The sequence below is a fragment of the Drosophila ananassae genome, chromosome 3R (genome assembly GCF_017639315.1).
Source record: "Drosophila ananassae strain 14024-0371.13 chromosome 3R, ASM1763931v2, whole genome shotgun sequence".
Lineage (NCBI taxonomy): Eukaryota > Metazoa > Arthropoda > Insecta > Diptera > Drosophilidae > Drosophila > Drosophila ananassae.
In genome coordinates, this window is record NC_057930.1 from 19,567,781 (window position 1) to 19,586,847 (window position 19,067).

At 40.0% G+C, this 19,067-nt stretch overlaps 1 protein-coding gene and 1 long non-coding RNA gene across 12 annotated transcripts in view; one reads left to right on the forward strand and one right to left on the reverse strand.

The window, feature by feature from the left end:
* LOC6497253 (tyrosine-protein phosphatase Lar) overlaps positions 1–19,067 on the forward strand; it is a 113,735-nt gene that overhangs the window by 1,685 nt on the left and 92,983 nt on the right. For all 11 annotated transcript variants that reach the window (XM_044716423.1, XM_044716424.1, XM_014906107.3 and 8 more), the window contains exon 2: positions 12,553–12,623. The gene's annotated coding sequence lies outside the window, so the exon portion shown is untranslated. The remainder of the gene's footprint in view (positions 1–12,552; positions 12,624–19,067) is intronic.
* Positions 12,331–16,896, reverse strand: LOC26514347. The gene is made up of 3 exons (XR_001408630.3): positions 16,066–16,896; positions 15,028–15,104; positions 12,331–12,457 (listed from the first exon to the last, which is right to left on the reverse strand). It is a non-coding gene; the product is annotated as an uncharacterized LOC26514347 (long non-coding RNA).

Genomic DNA, 19,067 nt, shown 5'->3' on the forward strand with positions numbered 1-19,067 from the left:
GTGGTCCGTGGACTCCCTTTATATTTAGTCTTTTGTGGCAACTTCATCGTGCCTTTGTGTCGTGAGTTTTTCCCAACCATTGCCACCCTAAAGTCCTCCCCCTCCATTCATTCTTTTTATTTTTTATCATTTAATGTGCGCCAAGTTAATTGCCGAAAGAACTTTCCGAGCTGTTGCTGCTGTCGCCTTTTATCAGTGGCAAGTTTTAAAGTATCTCCGCCCATCCGCTCTTCAGTGCTGCCCTCTGCCCTGCTCTTAGCGGCGAAATTAAAAACTTGCCCGCCAGCCTCATTAGTTGGCAATTATGGGGCATTGGGGCCCCGGCCAAATAGCTTGTCAAACTAAGAATTTCCTTATTGAAATTGTTTTAAGTATAAGAAGGGAAGGCCGCGAGGGAGCCCCTTCTCGAAGTCCAAGAACGTTGAGACCCTAAAGCAATCAATAGATTCGTTCGCAATCCATTTTAGCTGCAAATACCCATTTCCTCCCGCTCAAATGACTTTTCATTTCTATTTGACCTAGGCGGCATTTTAATTAGACGTTTTAGTTGAAAGCGCACGAGGACAGTTGGGACATCCGATACTCCCTAGTGTGTGGAAGTGCCTGCCTGGTTGGGGGTTCCTTCCTTCTACCGGGGTTGATGCAGTCCCCTGGCCAGTCTAGGCATCCCTCTAATCCTCTTGCCGCGGGGGTTGGCACTAGAACGTTTTCCAATTGGATTCTTATATTGTATTGCAACTCCACATGTCCTGAATTTATCCTGATTCGCAAAAGCAATAAATAATTTCACCCCATTTGGCATTTAGCTCTAATGGGGTTTTTGCAACTTTAGATTTGATTTCCAACCACTTTAATTTCTATTTTGCCATTTGGATAAATACAATTTTATATCTGATTTTAAACCTAAGAAGTTTATTGAAAGACTACCCTAAGACTTCCTGTTTCATGAATTTGATTTCTACAATCATTACTTTCCAACTCTTTTATGAAGCTAATGAACTCTATAAACGAGAAATGTCTAATGTTTACACAACTTCTCAATGCAACTCCATATTAATAACCGATCAATCAGTCACCGGCAAATACCACACCTTTGATAAAATGGTAATTTGATTTAGTTGTTAGCATAACAAACTTATCGAATGGGGCCACTTATCGCTTTCAGTGTAGTTAATTAATACGTTCTTTACGTAATTTTTTCCAAATAGACTTGTCACTAAGGCAGTACATTTTTATAAAAAGTGTATAAAATTTTCATTATCTTTTCGATAGTACTAATAGTTACTAGTCTTCAATGCCACAACTATTTACTTAATGGCTTATGATTGCGTATCTTATCTGAATTTAATGTTTTTAAAGAAAAGTATTGCAATTTAGTTGGCTTGAGGTAGTCCTTGGCACTTGTAGGATATAAAAACTCTCGCCAAACATTGGTGGCCAACATAGCCTCATAAGTTGGCCGTTAGTCAGATTTTTTTATGGTTTTTATCTATTGTTTTATATATCGATGGCATACTTGGCTTCTGAAGAGCTCCTACGCAAATTGCTTGAAAATAATATAATGTCTAGGCACATGCCTTCTTAACCCCTAGACCCCTGTTTCTGCGATGATGTCTATTTTTATTACTTAAGTTTAATGTTATATAAATTATTTTTAAACAAATATGAATAATTAAAAATATTTAACAAGGCATAGTTATCTGCGGTCAAAGACCCTCCGCTCGTTCATTGATAACTTTTGGTCTATAAATACAAAATTTGAATTATGTTGATGCAAAGTTCATTCTTCTGTATATAGGTTATAGGTTTTATACAGTTTTTATATTTATAATTTCAAATTTGCGACTTTTTTTTAAATAAAATGATTTATTTATTTGTTGTTCAACCCAGTTCCGGATTTATTAACAGATAACCTTTAAAAGAGACGTTTATAACAAAATAATTAAAAAGAATTCAATAACTAAGAGTCTATTTTCATTTAATACATATTATATAATATTATTATATTATTTTTTATTATTACTTATTATTGTATAAATACTTAGCTAATATCTTGAGTTTTTAAACTATCTACACTTTACATTTTACATTCTCATTTTTCGGATTCTATGTTTTTCTTTGCTATAAAAGCTTATTATCCTTGTAACCGAACGATAAAAGCCTATGTAAGATTGGAAAGCTTTTAGATATTTTTGTAGAGTTGTTTAAATAAGTTCAAGTAAATCGTTCAAGTGCATCCTGTAATCCTGTAGACCAGTTTGGGGAATAAAGCTATCTTGAGTAATATATTTTTAGTACACTATTAGCACACTTTGTGCTAGTGAGTATTGTGTTTCTGTTCTACTTTAATAATGTGTTATAATGTATAATAATGTGTATAACAGAAGGACATTTACTTTATTCTGTGCTACAAAGAATGAAAAACTATTGTGTACCAGTACCTTTATGTCCTTTTTGCTATAAATGGTTTATAGCTGAGATAAATAGCAACCCCTAAGATTTCTGTTCTACCAACTACCTCGACTCTGTAGGACTCAAAGGAAAGCTTACTTGTTTTTCTATAAAGTGCTCAGTCGTCTGCGAAGGATGAACAGTGCCTTGTACCCCTATTTGAATGCCCCAGACGCCCCGGTCGAGTGAGTTGCTTTGGGTTGGCTTTCGCAAAATGAAAAACTAGTGGCACGCATATAAATTCCACGTTATTACCCGGTGCAACTGCAACTGCAACCATCGGACAGACATCGCATCCCCTGACGGTCACATTTTTTTCCAAGTTTTTGCATTTCGCACTAACAGAAAAATAACGAACCCAAAGAGATGCAGAAAATGAGTAAAAAAAAAGCCATGCTTTTACTTTAATTAAATGCGTGCGTGTTGGGCAAGACCCAATTTAGATTTCCTCTGACTTTGTTCTATATCCCCCAGATGTTGGTTTCTTGATTAACGGCAGCCAGCTTCGCGCTTCCTGCCTGATCCTCCTCCTGCCTGGTGGAGGCCCCCAATGACTCTGCATAGCATACTTTTATGCTGATTGAGTGCGGCTTATCTGCATTGCCATGTGCCTTGCGCCGTGGTGTCCTGTGTCCTGTGTGTCCTATGTCCTATACAATATTGTCGGTGTGTGAGAGTGCGGAGGGAGTACGGTAAGCTGGGCTGAGTTATGACATAACTTATCCGATGGTCGTTTATGTCAATTGTAAGCAAATCAGCGCTGGCCCATAATCCATAAAAAAATTGCTACCGGATGTAAGAAAGTAACCGCTGCGAAACCGAGACAAATGTCATTATTAAAATGGGCATAAAAGTAACATATGAATATCTGGTGAAATATAGTGCGAGGGGAGATTCGACAGTATGAATAAATCCTTGTTTTTTTTAGGGAGTTAAAAGGAATATATATAACTTGAAGCTTTCAAGCTGAAAGTAACTATAAGAATTTGAATCCAAAAAGGATGTGCTATTTTGATAACGTCCCTCGTATGTTGATGGCCAGACGCATCCTTCAAGCAATAAAATACCAAGCTAAAAGCCCTTCAAAATGACACAGAGAGTCGTTCGTTGTTATTGTTGGTGGTATTGGGGTACTACTGCTCCCGCTACTGCTACTGCTACTGTTTCGAGCAAGTGCTATAAATTTGAAGTATTAAAACAGATATCGAATGGATTATTTTTAATATATGACCAAGCATATATATTCGTATAAACCCAGACCCGCAAAGCTGGCCACCGAAAAACTGCAGCTTTTGGCAGGCTGATAGCAGGCAGGAGGCAGGATGGGAAAGCCGCCCATTGATGCTGGTGAGCAAAGGCGGCGAAGGCGAAGTGAAGCGCAATTAGCCTGCTGCAAGTGCTTCCCTCACACAGTGAGAGAGACACAGAGAGACGTCCTCCTACCACGCCCACTCCAATAAGGTCTGCCCATGGCCCTATCCACACCCACATATCCTTATCCTAGTCGAGTGTTGCTACAAATTGCCTTCAGCAGCATCCTCGGTTATATCCATCGTAGCCCCAATCCCACTACCCACTCTCACGCCCACCCACATCCTTATCCGCATCCGCATTAGCATTGCCAACTCTCGAAGCATCACAGCTGGCATTTTCCGCTGCGTAATCCTTTTATTAATCCCCTTGGCTTGGTCTAAAATCCTTTACACTGCTGTTGGCACTTTTGCAAATCATGAAAAAGAAACCGCAAGCTTAAGAAAAATATGTACTTCAAGTGCAGCCTGAGGTCTTGACTATTTTCTAAGCAAGGATATAATGAAATAAATGATTATTGTAAAAAATAATTAAAATTATTGAATGAAATAGTTATATTATATACTCTCTCTATATATACCCTATAGACTTTTATCTTTTAATGTCTAACCATGATACCCTGTAATACTTATAATAAGTAGAACACCAACCCACCACTTTGAACCCGCTTGTTTTTGGCTAAATTGCTTGGTTCTTAAAAATTTGCTGCAATGTTTAGCGTATATTAAAAATTAATTGGCCAAGGGTATATATCTTTTTCCCGCAACAGCCATCCTGCCATCCTGCCAGGCAGCCAGTCAGCCAACCAACCATTCCCCAATCTCAATTCCAGTCCCAGTCTCTGTCCCATTCCATTTCCCAGGGAGCCTTACCCCTTTCCCAGGGCACCCCAGCTTGGAATATTTATGCCCGCCGTGTAATTTGTGTTGATTATTTTGCCTTGTTTGTTGTTACTGCTGAGTGGAGCAGCTGCTGGTCTCGGCCAAGTGCTAAAAAGTATTACGCATTTCTTGGCGTATGGTTTTTTAATAAAGCGAATTAATCAGGACCTCTACAGGCTACACCAGGCACCGGGCGATTCTGAGTCTGAGACTGAGACGTCGAGTCTCGCTTTCCGACTGGCCCTCCTCCTGGCGCTCAGCATTAAAAATTCAAAATGCACTTAACGAAGCATAGCGAATAAACCAATAGCCAGGATAGCCGGGGACAGCGTGAAAGGACGAGCTGATAGGGACAACGCCAGACGCACAAGATGGGTGTTGTCCTGGGCGCGACCGTTGCGTTAAAAACCCTTTTTAATGCTATTCGCCAAAGGAGCTACGTGAGCAACTTTTTCGAGGCATCTCGGTTGGCATAAGTCGGATGCCATGGCTGAGATTACCCGGAAAAGGGAAAATTAGCTGAAAATGTTTCACTTTCTTTCATTAATTTTAATCCTGAAATAGAGAGGTCCCAATCATATATATTAATTGATTTTTTAGCTTAGGTCTCTAACTAGGGATTAATCTATTAGTGAAGTGTACAAAATATTTTAAATATTTGTTTTTAAAGGACTATTTTTAGAGAACTCCTTGCTTCGACCAAATAAAATTGTATCCATCATCCATCACTGGGACCATGGGAGCTCATTTTTGTCAAAAATAATGCAAAATCTTTTTCGAGTTGGCGGCACTTTATCAACATTAGCGCATCTTGTTTTCCTTTTATGTCCAACGCTGTTGCAAAGTCTGTGGCGGTTGGGGAGCTGCGAGCTGATGTTATTTTTGCGCTGCCACTTTTTTCACGCACCACGCGCAACGGGTTTTGGCCGGGCTAATTCAATTAGCTTGACTTTGCCACTTAAGCTTTGCCTTTTAATAATAAGCAGACGGTTAAGTACTTTGCCAGGCAACAGGCAGGAGGCAAGAGGCAAAAGGCATCCCGACAACTGACAACATGGTTGTGTAGCAGGAGGGTCTTTATAATTTGAAATTCTAGAATAAGGCCAGAAGGTAGAATGGAGAGCAAGCTAAAACTTTGAACCTATTAGGCAATCAAGTGCTCGGTCATAAATCATTGGCGAAAAGAAACGAAACACGACTTGGATGATAGCAGTGTGTTAAATGTCAATAAAAGGAAGCATTCTCTCCACTCTCCTCCTTCCGCTTGCCGCATTCCGCATCCTGCTGGCGAATAAACTCCTGCTGCGTATAAATGTCAGAGTCAACATGCCGTATGCGTAATGAATGTCATTAGTTTATGTGCCGGTGCCGGTGCCGATGCCTGTGCCTGTGCCTGTGTTGCGTGGTGGGGGAATGCTAAGTGGGCGTAATATACCATATATCGTATAGCATTTGCTTGTGCAATTGCACATAAATCAAATAAACAACTCAATTGAAATGTTAGAGAACTAATTTCATAATTATATTGTCATAGCCATTATCCTTTCCACATCCATACACATTCATACCGTGCCACCGATGGGTATTAGGTGTCTTTTGTGGAATGTGGAAAGTGGAAAGTGGCCCGGGGTGGCCCAAAGGGTGGGTCGCAATAAGCCAAACAAACAAAGGTACTTGCATACTACTACTTTTCCATCCCGGCATCCTTCGTCCAGCACGTTCCAACCTTTAGCTTAAGGAGTAAATCGTAAACTAATTGCTAGATAATTAATTTTAATTATTTGTGTATTTTACTCGGATTCTCCTTTGACCGCCCCGCAACGACATAATCAGACAGAGCCAAAAAACGGAACCAACGGAACCATTAAAAGCACATTAGCTTGTTAGGCGACTGTTTCACCCCCTGGTTCACCTCTTAACCCCACGCGGAATTACTTACCTCCCTATATAGGCAGACCGGGAATAAACAGAACCAAGCCAACCAACACACACGTGCAACTTTCTCCACTGTTTGTTGTCTTTACTCTGTTCATACATCATTATCATTAAAGCGTTAAATTATTTTGTTGTCTTAGTATATCTTGTATATGTATTATGGATGGTTAGTAAGTGAGGAGAGTGTTTAGTTGGAATTTTTGGCAGGTTCCACGTTCAACCAACCTGAATTTCATAATTCAGTTTCCATGCTGTGGGCACTTATAATTGTTGGATTAGTGGATTGTATCGTATTTCTAATAGAGTGCCAGGGGAATTTGTGGCAGATGATGGTTTCTGATTATGGTTTTTGTCTGGTTGCGTTATAATTATGATGAGTGGGCAATTGTTGAGTTCAGATTTGGGGGGGGTTCTACCTATTATGGGTTAGGAAATTGTAAACTTTAATCAGGAAGTTAGCTACCTAGTAATAGCTAATTTTCTTATCCTTAGAACGTCTAAGACTTCAGCTATAAAACCTCCTCAAGGCCAAGAAAAAAGAGAAATTAGGCTTCATAAAAAAAAAAATACGAAGAAAGCAAAGGAAAAAAAAACTTTCTTGTTACATTTGTAATTTTTCTTGTCATTCGTTTTCGCTTTTCCTCCCTTCAGATGTTGTTGATGTACAGTAACAAGTTTTCGTATATATGTGCCATACTTTGTACATGTCAGCATTAAATATTCATGATGCAGTCGGTGGGATTGGGCCACAAACAGAAACAGGAACAGGAACAGGAGCAGGAGCAGTACCAGGACGAGGGACAGGAGTGAGTGAGTGATAGAGTGGGATGGGTGAACATAACGGTACATCTTCATACGCAGCAAAGTCGGCTACACTTTTACGCCTAAAACATTTCGTCTCCAAAATGTTGGTATTAGTTTATTTACCGTTACACGCTCAGTTACGGTACAAAAAGAGATGGAGTCGTGGGAGTGAGATAGAGTCATTTGGCACTGCCATTAATGTAGCCGCTAAGTGGCAATGTCATGCTAGGCTGCTCTAACTGTGCCCCATTCCTTCAAAAAAAAAATGGGAGAGTATTGGAGGCTAGCTTCGGGAGAAGACGAAGTCCTAATACCCTTAAAGATTCTCATAGAAATAAAGGATATATCCAAGGGATATGCATTTTAGACCCTGAACTTGTTAAGATTCTTAACATAAATGTGAATTCCCCTTTGGATAGAGTATTAAAAGCTAACCGCAAAAGGCAAACAAGATGGCCCAAAAGATTTTCGGACGAAAAGGGTGCGTGTCTTCTGCAGACTGGAGAAATGGCAACAGAGTTGGTGGCCTATGCATATTTCATAAGCAATTACTAAGCGAGCCCAGCGAAAGCGCGTTGGCGGCTTTCAGTAATTTGTCGTTGTGTTGAGCTACCAGAGGAAAAAAAAAATATTACTGGGAAAAAACAAAAAATTAAATCGCCACTCGTCCAACCGAATTGGTCCACATGACAAGAAGCGCTCAAAAATGGGCCACATTATTTATGATTTCATTTTATGAAGGGAGACGCACACACGCAACCTCACACACCTCTCCCACACACACACCCTTGATGTCGCTTTGTTTCTACTTTTCCTTGGCATCCCCAAGATCCTGATTTAGCCTTTTTTAAGTCATTGCTTTCTATTATTTTGTTATCAAATTACAGCCAATTGCCCTGCGAGGGCAACCATCTCGGGCATGTCGAGCGGCCAAAGTTCAAAGCGACTGACAGTCGGCTCTCGAATACTCCCCTCTTCTGCCACCGATGGAACAATTCCATTAAAAGCTGATTTCGTCTTATTAAATTTGTAATGTCATAAGCGATGTGATGATTTTTGATTAATTTTCTGTGGGTTTCATATATAGACATTTCTTGGACATAGAGGCTAATCTGCTTGTTGTGTTTTTGGTAATTTAAAGCTTAAATTAAACATGTGACGAGTTATTATTGCCATAAACTGAGGTTGACTTGCTGGCCACGAAGAAGACTCGGAACAGGTGAACAAGAGGCCTAGCAAACATATTGCCAAATTGCGGGTTGATTATCTGGCATGGCCATCGCTACAAACAAAAGGCAACAATTATCTTAATGCCAGGTGCAAGAAATTAATGTCCTGTAAGCACATTTCAACACAATCTAACTAACGAACACTGGTACTATGACTATGACTGTGACTATGAGTATAACGATGTCATCGCACTTAATCTCCGATAAAGGCGTGCGTCCTTTGTCCCTGCGTCCTGCGAAACGGGACGAAAGGTCCGGCAACTGAACAACGAAATATAGATTAGAGAAAAGGTACAGACAAATCGCTGTCTGCCGGTGAACTGGGCCACCACCACCACCACCACCAACACTCCTTATGCCTCAAACCCATTATAGAAACTTGGCGAGGACCTTTTTTGTTTGCCTTTTTGCCGTTGTCGTTGGGTGTCATCTATTTGTATTTTTATGTGCTTACTGTCAACGAAATAATTGACTATTGTGTGTGCCTCCAGTTGGGTTAAGGTGCCAGGGCAGGTGGGTGTCTGTTGACATCTTAAGTGAAAGCAAGAGTAAGTGCCAGGAAAGCGGAAATGTGCCAACTTATTTTCAATGTGAAGGAACTATAAGAGTCTATATAAAGTAAATCAAGATAATGGTCAGGATGAATTAAGCCCTTAACAAGTAAAGAGATTTATTAGATATATATTCTAGAATCTAGAACCTTGTAGTATCCACTATAAGCTTTCTAAACTTACCTTTACAAAACTGGCAAATAGGCCTTCGGCTTCCCTATTTTATTATCATCTTTGATACACAATATTTCTTTTAGTTTTTTATGGCCTAAACGCAGGCATACTCCTGGGCTTTATGTCTTTCCAATGCATTGAGCCGCAGCAATATAGAACAGAAATCGGTGAAACTTTTACGAGCTTACCAGTGAAGTCCACCTGTTCGGCATACAAAACTAGGATGAAGTGCTTGGAACCACCAGTTTCCCCTTCCCAGTCCAGCCCCAAACCATATCATATACATATCCATACGACATAGAGTTTTTCGGTGCGTGGGAAAACCAATTTCCCTGGCGTAGCACTTACTGCCATTTTGGTAATATGACCATTTTATGGCTCACGCATGTGTAAGCGAGTGGGAGCGCGGAGGTGCTAAAGCTAAACACGTACTAGGCGGAGTTGGCAGATGAAATATGTGCCCAGCAGCAGTAGCAGCAGCAGCACCTGCTTTTTTTTTAATGAAACAATCTCTGCAAATATGATATTTTGTATGCAAACATGCAAAATATTGTCGAGTCCCCGCCAAACAAAAAAAAAAAATGTAAAGAAAAAAGGTTGGAAAAGCGCACTCGTCGTAAAATGAAATAAGGCAGAGCCCATGCTGGGCCAAGTTCCTTTCTGGTGGGAGGATGTGGAGTGGCTGAGTGGGAAAGTGGGTGGTGGGTGGTGGGAGAGGCCTACCTTCGTCTTACGTCAAAAGATAAATAAACAAATATTTGCGTTGACAATAAGCTGAGCCAAGAGGCAAAAAATTGACTGTACCTAGGATATGTTCCAGATCCCCGGTCCTTCCACGGAAATTCCAAAGATTAAAAAGGTTTCAACATGAAGTGCCCATAAATATATCAGCTCATGTTTATTTTATAGCCAAAGCATGCATTAAAAAATTAATAAAACCAATTGTCACATAAATTTTATATAAAATGTAAGAGGATATGTGTCTTATAAATAAATATAAATTTCTTTGTATTTACTTACAACAAACCCTCTACAAAAAAAAAAAACGACCTTTTATGTACTCCAACACTCCATGCTCGTTTGAGATATTGTATATCAATAATTCAATATTTATTTTCATTTTTGTCACAATTTTCGGTTTCTTATTTTCAAACTGAAAGCAGTAACGAGGAAATATAATCTTTTTTCTTGTTACCTTTTTTGTGTGTGAGTCTTCGTCGCTGCTGGCATTTTACTTCCTTGTGATTTCCCCGCCCTGCCAGCCATTCGCCAATTTATTTTTTGACGAAAGATCCGAAAACCCAATTAGTTGACGTTGACGACATTGATGTTGGTGTCCTGACATCACAGCGAAACAACTGACGGACCCCCACCCCACCACACCACACCAAAAACCAGCCACGAATTGTAAATTGAACACCAAATTGTATTTATATAAAAAAAGATAATAAAATAAATTTCAAAAATATATATATTCGATTGTCTTGGGTTTCCATTTGTTAACTTGATCAGAAATTAAATCAGGGGGCAAAAGATAGAAGCTTATTTTTACCATTTTAAGCGAGAATCTGTGGCTTCCGGGATGTGTTTATCTTCCGGCCTAAAATCTATACGGAATGTCGAAGGATGTTGGATGGCTGGGCCCCACCCTTCTAATTACAATTTTGTGCTCTGATATTTCTCCGGCTTTTCTCTGTGGTCATTTGCACATTTTACAAGGCTCCGTCTTGTAGTCCCAATGGAGACCGACATTTGTCTGGTTGTCCACCAATGTGTCCTGCAGCCATATCATACCGTCCAACGTTTCCGTTTTGCGGCGCCACCTCCTTGCTGTAGCCTCCTTGCTGTTGCCCCCTCTCCGATCCACCGGCAAAGCTGTCAACAAATTAACTGTGACGCTTATGGGGGGGATAGGAGGAAACGGACATGGGAGGCGGTCGACCAATGAGACAGAGCTGGTTGAGACTATTCAGGCGATTGGGCTCGACATGCTTGGCATGTTTTGTTGCCCAGTTTTAGGCGGGAATATGTGTCGTAAATTCGTCCCCCACACATGACCCACGGGGGCCACATGGGCCACACAGTGCGCCAGCAGCTGCTTCTGGCCACAAATATTGAACAATTAGCTCCGCTCATACCAGGCGTTTACTGGTGATTTACATTTTTCACCCCATTCCCGCTGGGGACCATTTAAAATGCATCTCATTGAATGAGAAATTTCCAAATAAACCAACATTTTCGCTTAAAGGACATTCGTTTATTTAAATGTCCTTATTTAGACGTATTTCTCTTTACCATTTTTTTTTTCTGTGCTGGAATTGCTGGCCTTATAAACGATATATATTTTTTGTATAAATAATTCTGGTACGTGCGGTAATGATGCCGACACGTGACAAGGCGACAAGACAGAAGGTGAAGGAGGCGACAGGATACTGGAGGGATTTGCAGGAAGGGGACATGGGCAGAGACAGCAGACAGAGCGTAAAGTAGACAAAAGGCGCTGAAACCAGATATATTTTTGGGAATATTTATTATGGCAGCCGGCAAGGTGTATAAATTTGCATGAGAAACTGCCGCAAAGAAAAGGAACTCAGCCTCGCATAGGACGGAGGAGTGTGTGGGTGTTTAGAGTGTGTACACTGTACAGTAGAAGACATAAGCTGGAGGAAAGCACTGCATAAGCAAATAAACAAACAATACATAAATTTTTGAGACCAACATGAAATGTCGGAGGGCACCTTATGCGAGGCACGTTTCTCCCTCACAGTTTTTCATACCTTGGCTTGGCTTTTTGCCTTTCTTCTCCGCACCAGCTCTTTGACAATTGTTCTTGGCTTCGTTTTTGCCCTCGACATTGGCTCTGATAACAAAAATAATCATAATAACAAGAGCATATAATAACAATCATTTCGTTTCCCATAAACGGTGCCCACCTCACCTTATACATCTTGCAAAGACCCCCCAATGTCCGTCATTACAAAACACAATGCGGTGTACTTTTTATAGACTGTATATTTTTATATTCTCTGTTCTATAAAATTGGTTTATTTATGACAGTTTTTATATTTATCACAATATTGATGGAGCCACGGGACACACTTCATCAGCTCGGGTGTAATTGCTGCAACGAGAATAAAATAAAAATAAATGTAAATTTATTGTTTATGTTTATTTCCACACAATAACATATATTCTTTATTTATTTTTTTTTTACAGCTGACGTCAATAAAACGTAAACTATAGATGCGAGGCCTAATAAAAACCGAAAAATGGAGCAATTTCAAAACGTGAGTATATTTGTGCCAAGTCGAAGTCTGAAGAATCTCTTCAAGAAAGCAAATATATCATTTATATACCTAAGAGATATGCAGTTCTATTCCTAAATCTATTAACCCAATATTAGAATTCTTTGGCTACGAAATATGATGAATGGATTCCTGGACTCATGGATGATTGAATCATTTTAATTATTTACTCTCCTAACAGCAATTTTTTGTGGCAAAAAGCGATTGCTTTGGCATATTGGTTGTGGCAAGTTTCTCTCGGCCATCACATTTTCATCTGCTGCTCATTTGTCAGGACTTGTCAGATCCCTGAAACTCGTTTTTTTGCGGCACTCAGTCCCTCCGATTTCGATTATCAATTCGCATACGTGCCGAGGCAAGCTTAAGAAAGCTTTTCAAGTGTCTAGACTTTGGACAACTATGGAATGAATGCGGTAAACAGTTGTGTGCGAATATTTGCCTTTCACTCAAAGAATCTGAGGGCGGGATGGGTGTGATTTGGATCGTTTTCCAAAGGAGTGGATGAGGGATTCTGTACCCAGGCTTAATTACTGCTTTTCGTATATGGGGGATAGCCCCAATCGAACTGATTCGTTTGTGGGAAGGGAGCTCGTTTAATGCAATATTCCCATAAAGAAGACTTTTCGAGTGTGTGTGTGTATGGCAAGGGGGAAAAAGAACGTGTGTGTATGAATGCGGGTCCTTTCAAAAACTTTGTAAACTGGTCAGGCATATCCTTGTCATACAGCTCACACACAAAAGCAACAAATTAAACTGTTCCTATTTGCAAATGAATTGTGCGTGGCGTAATTTCGCCGGAAACTTTCTTGGGGATAAGGCACAAGGATAGATGGTTGGGATGGTTTGCACAAGGCACAATACCCAACCACCCACACACACTCACGTTCGTGTTCCTTACGCTTGAAATAAAATAAGTAGTATAATACAGAAGGCAACTGGCATCGAAATTGAAATGAAAGAAAAGGATTCTTCAGCACAAAACAAAACCAAAGAGAAAAAACGAAAGAAAAGTTGTCCTCTTTTCTTTGTATCTTCCTCTGGTATCTTTTGGGTGTATATATGTGTGTGTGAGTGTCGTGTCCTGGCCGGCTGGTGAAACTTTTTGTGAGGGCCCAGGTCCTTTCTGGCATTTCATACGCTCAATTGCTGGTGGTTAGCCAAGCCCGGCTGCGTGTTCTGGTCGACAGTCAATTGAAAATGAAATTGGTAAAAGTTAGCAGAACAGAAACAGAACAGAGCCCGAGTGCTGAGCATAGCGGAGCAATGCAGAAAACTCTTCTTTCGCCTTGCCGCCGTGTTGGTTTCTGTGTGTGTAGGTGTGGGCCTGGGTGTGTGGATATAGCGGGTGTGGGCATCTCAAAAGGATAAAGGGGTGGTACGTGCGGACAAGCATGCATAATGAGTAGCAGCAGGCAGCCGAGAGCCAAGAGCCCAAAGCACCAGGACTCTGAGCAACGAGCACCACGATCCTTTTACCTCCTAACCGACGGTGCGTCCTCGATGCGGGCTACCTTTGCAAATTAATACTAAAGAGACGCGTAAAAGTATGCAACACCAAGCGGCAAACAGCTACGTGCCTGCTTCAGAATGTCCCCGCATGCCTTCCATTCCTTCCAGGACGCAGGACCCTACGTCCTCCCAATCTGACTCCCTTCTTGTTTTATGAATACTTTTCGCTACTTTACTCTTTGATCATAAACAAAAAAAAAAATGTGTACGAAAAGTTGCTGCGTTTGGCGAATGTTTTATCATTGGACACGTCGTGTTGTTGGACTTTTTATAGATTCCATTTTGAGTGCATTTGCTTGTTGCTTGTTGCGTTGACTACGCAACATTCCCCCTCTATTTTGTTTGCTCTGGCATTTTTTTTTACGATTTATCAGGGAACGCTTTACCAGACTAACGACAAACACCATCAAAAAACAAAAAAAAGAGAGAACAACCCAAAATCCACACCCCTCGACAGGACTTCTTGTGACAGATTGTTGGAGATTAAGTTTGGTAGAGCCAAGACTCAAGTGTTTTGTTGCCGGAAGGGATTAATAAGGATGTGGTGGCGTAGAGTATAAAAGTTTTTTGCGGTTCGCACTATGCCAGGGATTATTGACGGGCGATTAAAATAAGATTATAAGTCAAAAAGCTCCAAAAGGATGGAAGTGAATGAGCCTTAATAGACTGTAATGTTCTTATAGAAAAAAAGGCCGGAAGGGGAAACTGCTGGGAACTTTTTAAAATATTTGTATTTATTTTAGCTAATGCTAGCTAGCTTTTTTAATCCCTAAATAATAAAAATCATCACTAATCTATATATCACAACTCTATATATTCAAATTTTAATTATTTCTAAATAAATGTTTGCTGGCTAAATATATTTTATTTTACTTACTTATGGACAATTCAATGAATGTGTATGAGGTTCCTCTTGATTATAACTATTTTACCCGCACATCATTTGGCTCGAACCTGAAAACAAAAAAAAACCATTATTAAGTAAATAATTCAATGCGCATAAGTGGGGTTTTAATTACAAGCAAATATAATTCAAGCGTATTTATCATAGTTTTTTCCTTTTGTTTGCTGACGTTTTTTTGTCATGGATTTCTGTGATAAATTGATGTCAAAGCTAATGCTGTTTGCTCTTCCATTTGCCTAATTTTGTTTGCCAATGATATCGGAGACATTTTTTTCGAATTGGCAATATAAACTTTTTAGAGAGAATTGAACACAAATGGAATTCAGGTTTTTCACAAATTCATGCAAATTTATTTTATGCTGAACATTTTTCTATACACATTCATTTAAAATAGGAATTTTTCCTAAAGCTCTCTGGCATTTAATTTTATAAAAAATATAAAACAGTTTTATTTTCAACTTGTTATTAAAAATTGTAAGTTTCGAAACTCAAATTTCAATTTCGGAATATGTTTTATTAAGATTGTCTTGTCTTCAAACTATTTTTTTTTAAGAAGGAACTATTTTTTCCATCAAAATATCACAATATAAAATTGATTACACTTTGTTTCTCACTTCAGCACTTTGAAATAAATATAAAACCCACCACTTATGAACATTAAGCCTAACCAAGCTCTCGTATCTCGTATTTTATTAATTCGGATGAGCACCAATTTTACTGCACTTATGGAAATTAATCAGATTGATATTTATTTTTACGACTCTCGGTCTCCGCCCACGCTCTAATTGCATTTATTGTGCTGGTGGAATTTTACGGACTGCCCCTAAGCTCCTTGGGCATTATTAGCAGAGTCACACGCATACAAAAGAAATCGCTCATAAAAATTTACTGTGCCACGCCCCACCACTCCAACACCTCCCCGATGCCTTCACATTAAAGTCAAAATAAAGATAAATAAAATTTAGGGAGCGCGGCAACCGGAAATAATTTCTTTATTTTTGGGATACTCACAACAAGCAACAAATGCAGTTCTGTGGGCGATGTGTCCTGATTCCTGCGATTCTCCTGGCCATTCTTTTATTCCTCCATTGGCTGGTCTCCTTTTATTTAACTTTTGTTTTGTTTTGTGCTTATGTGTGTGAATTTTTGGAGTTTTTCCCACGGCGACTGTGTCGTTTACATATCGTTTGGGCCCCTTTCCCTTTTTTTTCTTGGTGGCTCCACGTTTCGCTGTCTAAACGATTTACGACACTTTTGCCAACTGCTTGGCGCACACATTTGCAATATTGGATGCTTGTTTGGTTGGTGTGTCTGGACCAGGACATCTTTCTGGGTGTTGGTGTGTGTTTGCGAGCGTGTCTGTAATATTAGCATTAAACAAACCCGCACACACACACACGCCGCGAGATACTGTTAACTTGGCAAAGGCAACACAAAAATGCCGCACACGTTCGTTTTTATTATGTTAAATGTCTCCCGGGGCCTCGCACATCCAGTATCTGCAAAGGCACAACTTGTTTCCATTTCCATTTCCATCTGGTTGGCCATTTTCAGTGTTTTTCTCTGTTTTCTGTTTTTGTTCATGGTTTTTTGGTTAACAACTGTCACTCGGTGTGTTTGTCACATTTCACATTCACTTGGTCTGCAGCGCGCCAAAAAGTATGCTACTCAGCTACCCACCAGAATTAGCACAGGCTACTGGCGAATTTTCGTTAATTTTTCTGTGGCTCGGTCTGGTTGGCCCACAGCACTCGGCGCTGTGCGTCCTTTTAGATCCTTTCAGCTTACTAGTCGCCTAGTCCAGTCGAGACTGACGACGGTCAAAGTCAATGGCGGGCTTTCGTGGCTGCGATTCTCACCTTCGTCGGTTGAGGTTCACGAATCCTGAATTCAAACCCGACCATTTCCCGAGTCCTTTACCCGAACGGGTGGGTTTTTAAAGCTTGCTCTCGTATTCGGGAGACACTCTTTCTATAGGATTTATCTCGGTTCAGGAAAAGTCTCTTTTTGGTAGATGAGTTTTGTGAGATTCGAGTGCTAGATTTTGAGCTGAGCTGGATTTTTTGTCTCCATTCTCTTTTGTTGGTCTGGTAACAGAGTTTTATGCATTTGCTTGCAATTTTAAAAGTGACTCGGGCTTAACATTGGAGGCAGATCCTACAGAAGAGTTATCTCTGCTAGCAGACACTCAAATATGTTATTTTGAGCAAATTTTTATTAAAAAAATTTTAAGAAAAAAAGTAATAATAATTGGGTAGTAAACTGCATTAAATAGTTATTTTATTTATTTCTTAGGCTTAGAAATCTTGGATAAAACTATGCAATTTTAAAGATTTGGATGCTGAGTCCTTTTGGTTAATCCTTATCCAACCTCAACATGAGTATTTTAAAACTATTCCGATTGAGTCTACTCTAAAAGGCTATCTTAACATTCTTTAAACATCTTTGAGTTACATTTTTCAGACTAACATCCAAATTATTTTCTTGAGTAGCACAAAGTAGCAGAAAATTCGTAACATTTGAGTGAACATTAATAGTTGAGCTCCATTATGTGACCAAAATGAAGAGTGTTCCGGATGAGTTCAGTTTTCCTAACACCACTCCAATTGTGAGTTTTCCTTTATAGCCCAATCTCTTACAAATTTCCGGAGTTTTTTCCGTGAAACTCACATTTGAGTCCGAGACTTCGGAATAGATTTCTCTTCATGGCGCTTGGGCCTTCGGCGGATAAGCTTTCCGATGTCGAGAACTCTCTCCGGCCAAACTCACCACAACCGACTCCGGCCGGACGGGGCTCGGGTTCGCTGAGCACTGTTCGGGTCGGTAGACGGAACACAAACGCACACACTGGACTCGAGGAAAAACACGAGCAGGATGGCTCCTAGCCTTAGCCAATCGTAAAAGTTTTGTACGTATTTAGTACAATTTCGGGATTTGGCAGGATGTAACGAGCGTGTAAGAAACAGAGCGCGTCGTTCCCATTGCGAGCGATATTAATTAACAAAAACAAGCGTGACAACAACAAAAAATCCATAAAAAATCGAAATAATTATTTGCAATCAATTAAAAAAATTTTTAAAGTGAAGCTGATGGCATAATTAATTCCGGGAAAAGTAACAAAGAAGTACGGAAAAATAAATCAAGAAAAACGAGTTGAGATCCCGGCAAAGTGAGCATTTTAGTCGTAATCCGCCAAGTTAAGAAAAACCATATCGTCGAAGTCCTCGGCTTGCCTCGGTTCTAAAGCGCCCCCGCCCCGTCCCCGCCCACGCGTCCTGTCCGCCGCCTCGTATGTGTGTTACTTGTTTATGTGAGCGTGTTCTTTTTAGCCGCAAGCCGGTTAACGGTTAACGACTACGGTTCTAACACACAGCTTTAAAATGTTTCACAATTAAACTTAAGCCAGAACTTGGTGCTTGGTGCTTGGCGCTTGGTGCCCCCATCAGCCACAGTTTCCACTGCAGGCATCCAAAAATAGAATAATGGTAAAATCTTTAGATAAAAATATTGAAGGAGCACCTTTGGGTGTGTATGTTTTTGGCTGTGACCTGGAAAATCGTTGACATACTTTTGGCCAACAATTTTGCTTTCTTTTCCTTATGAATAAAAATAAATTTTACATCGTTTGCTGCAGCAGCTAATAAGAAGGCCAATCGTTTGCCTTTTGAGATGGAGATTGAAACGATTGCTAACCGAAATCAGTTTTTTTCCTTTGGGTAGTTGACTTTGGGTAGTAGCTGACTCCTCCGCAGCGTCGTCCTTCCGCATTAATAGTGTCGTTTCCTTTATTTGTCCTTTTATGTTTACCTTTTTTTTTTGTGTTGAATTTTGCTTGGCATCCCCTCGTTTCGTCGTGGTTTTGGTTTAGTTCGCTCTCGCACACACAATTGAAAATTCAATTGATTTACAAAATGAAGTTGCCGGTCGGGACTGGGACAGGAGATACTTTTTATCTATTTTCATTTGCAGTTTTACGAGCGGCTACAATTTCCCCCTCCACTCGTCCTTTTTTT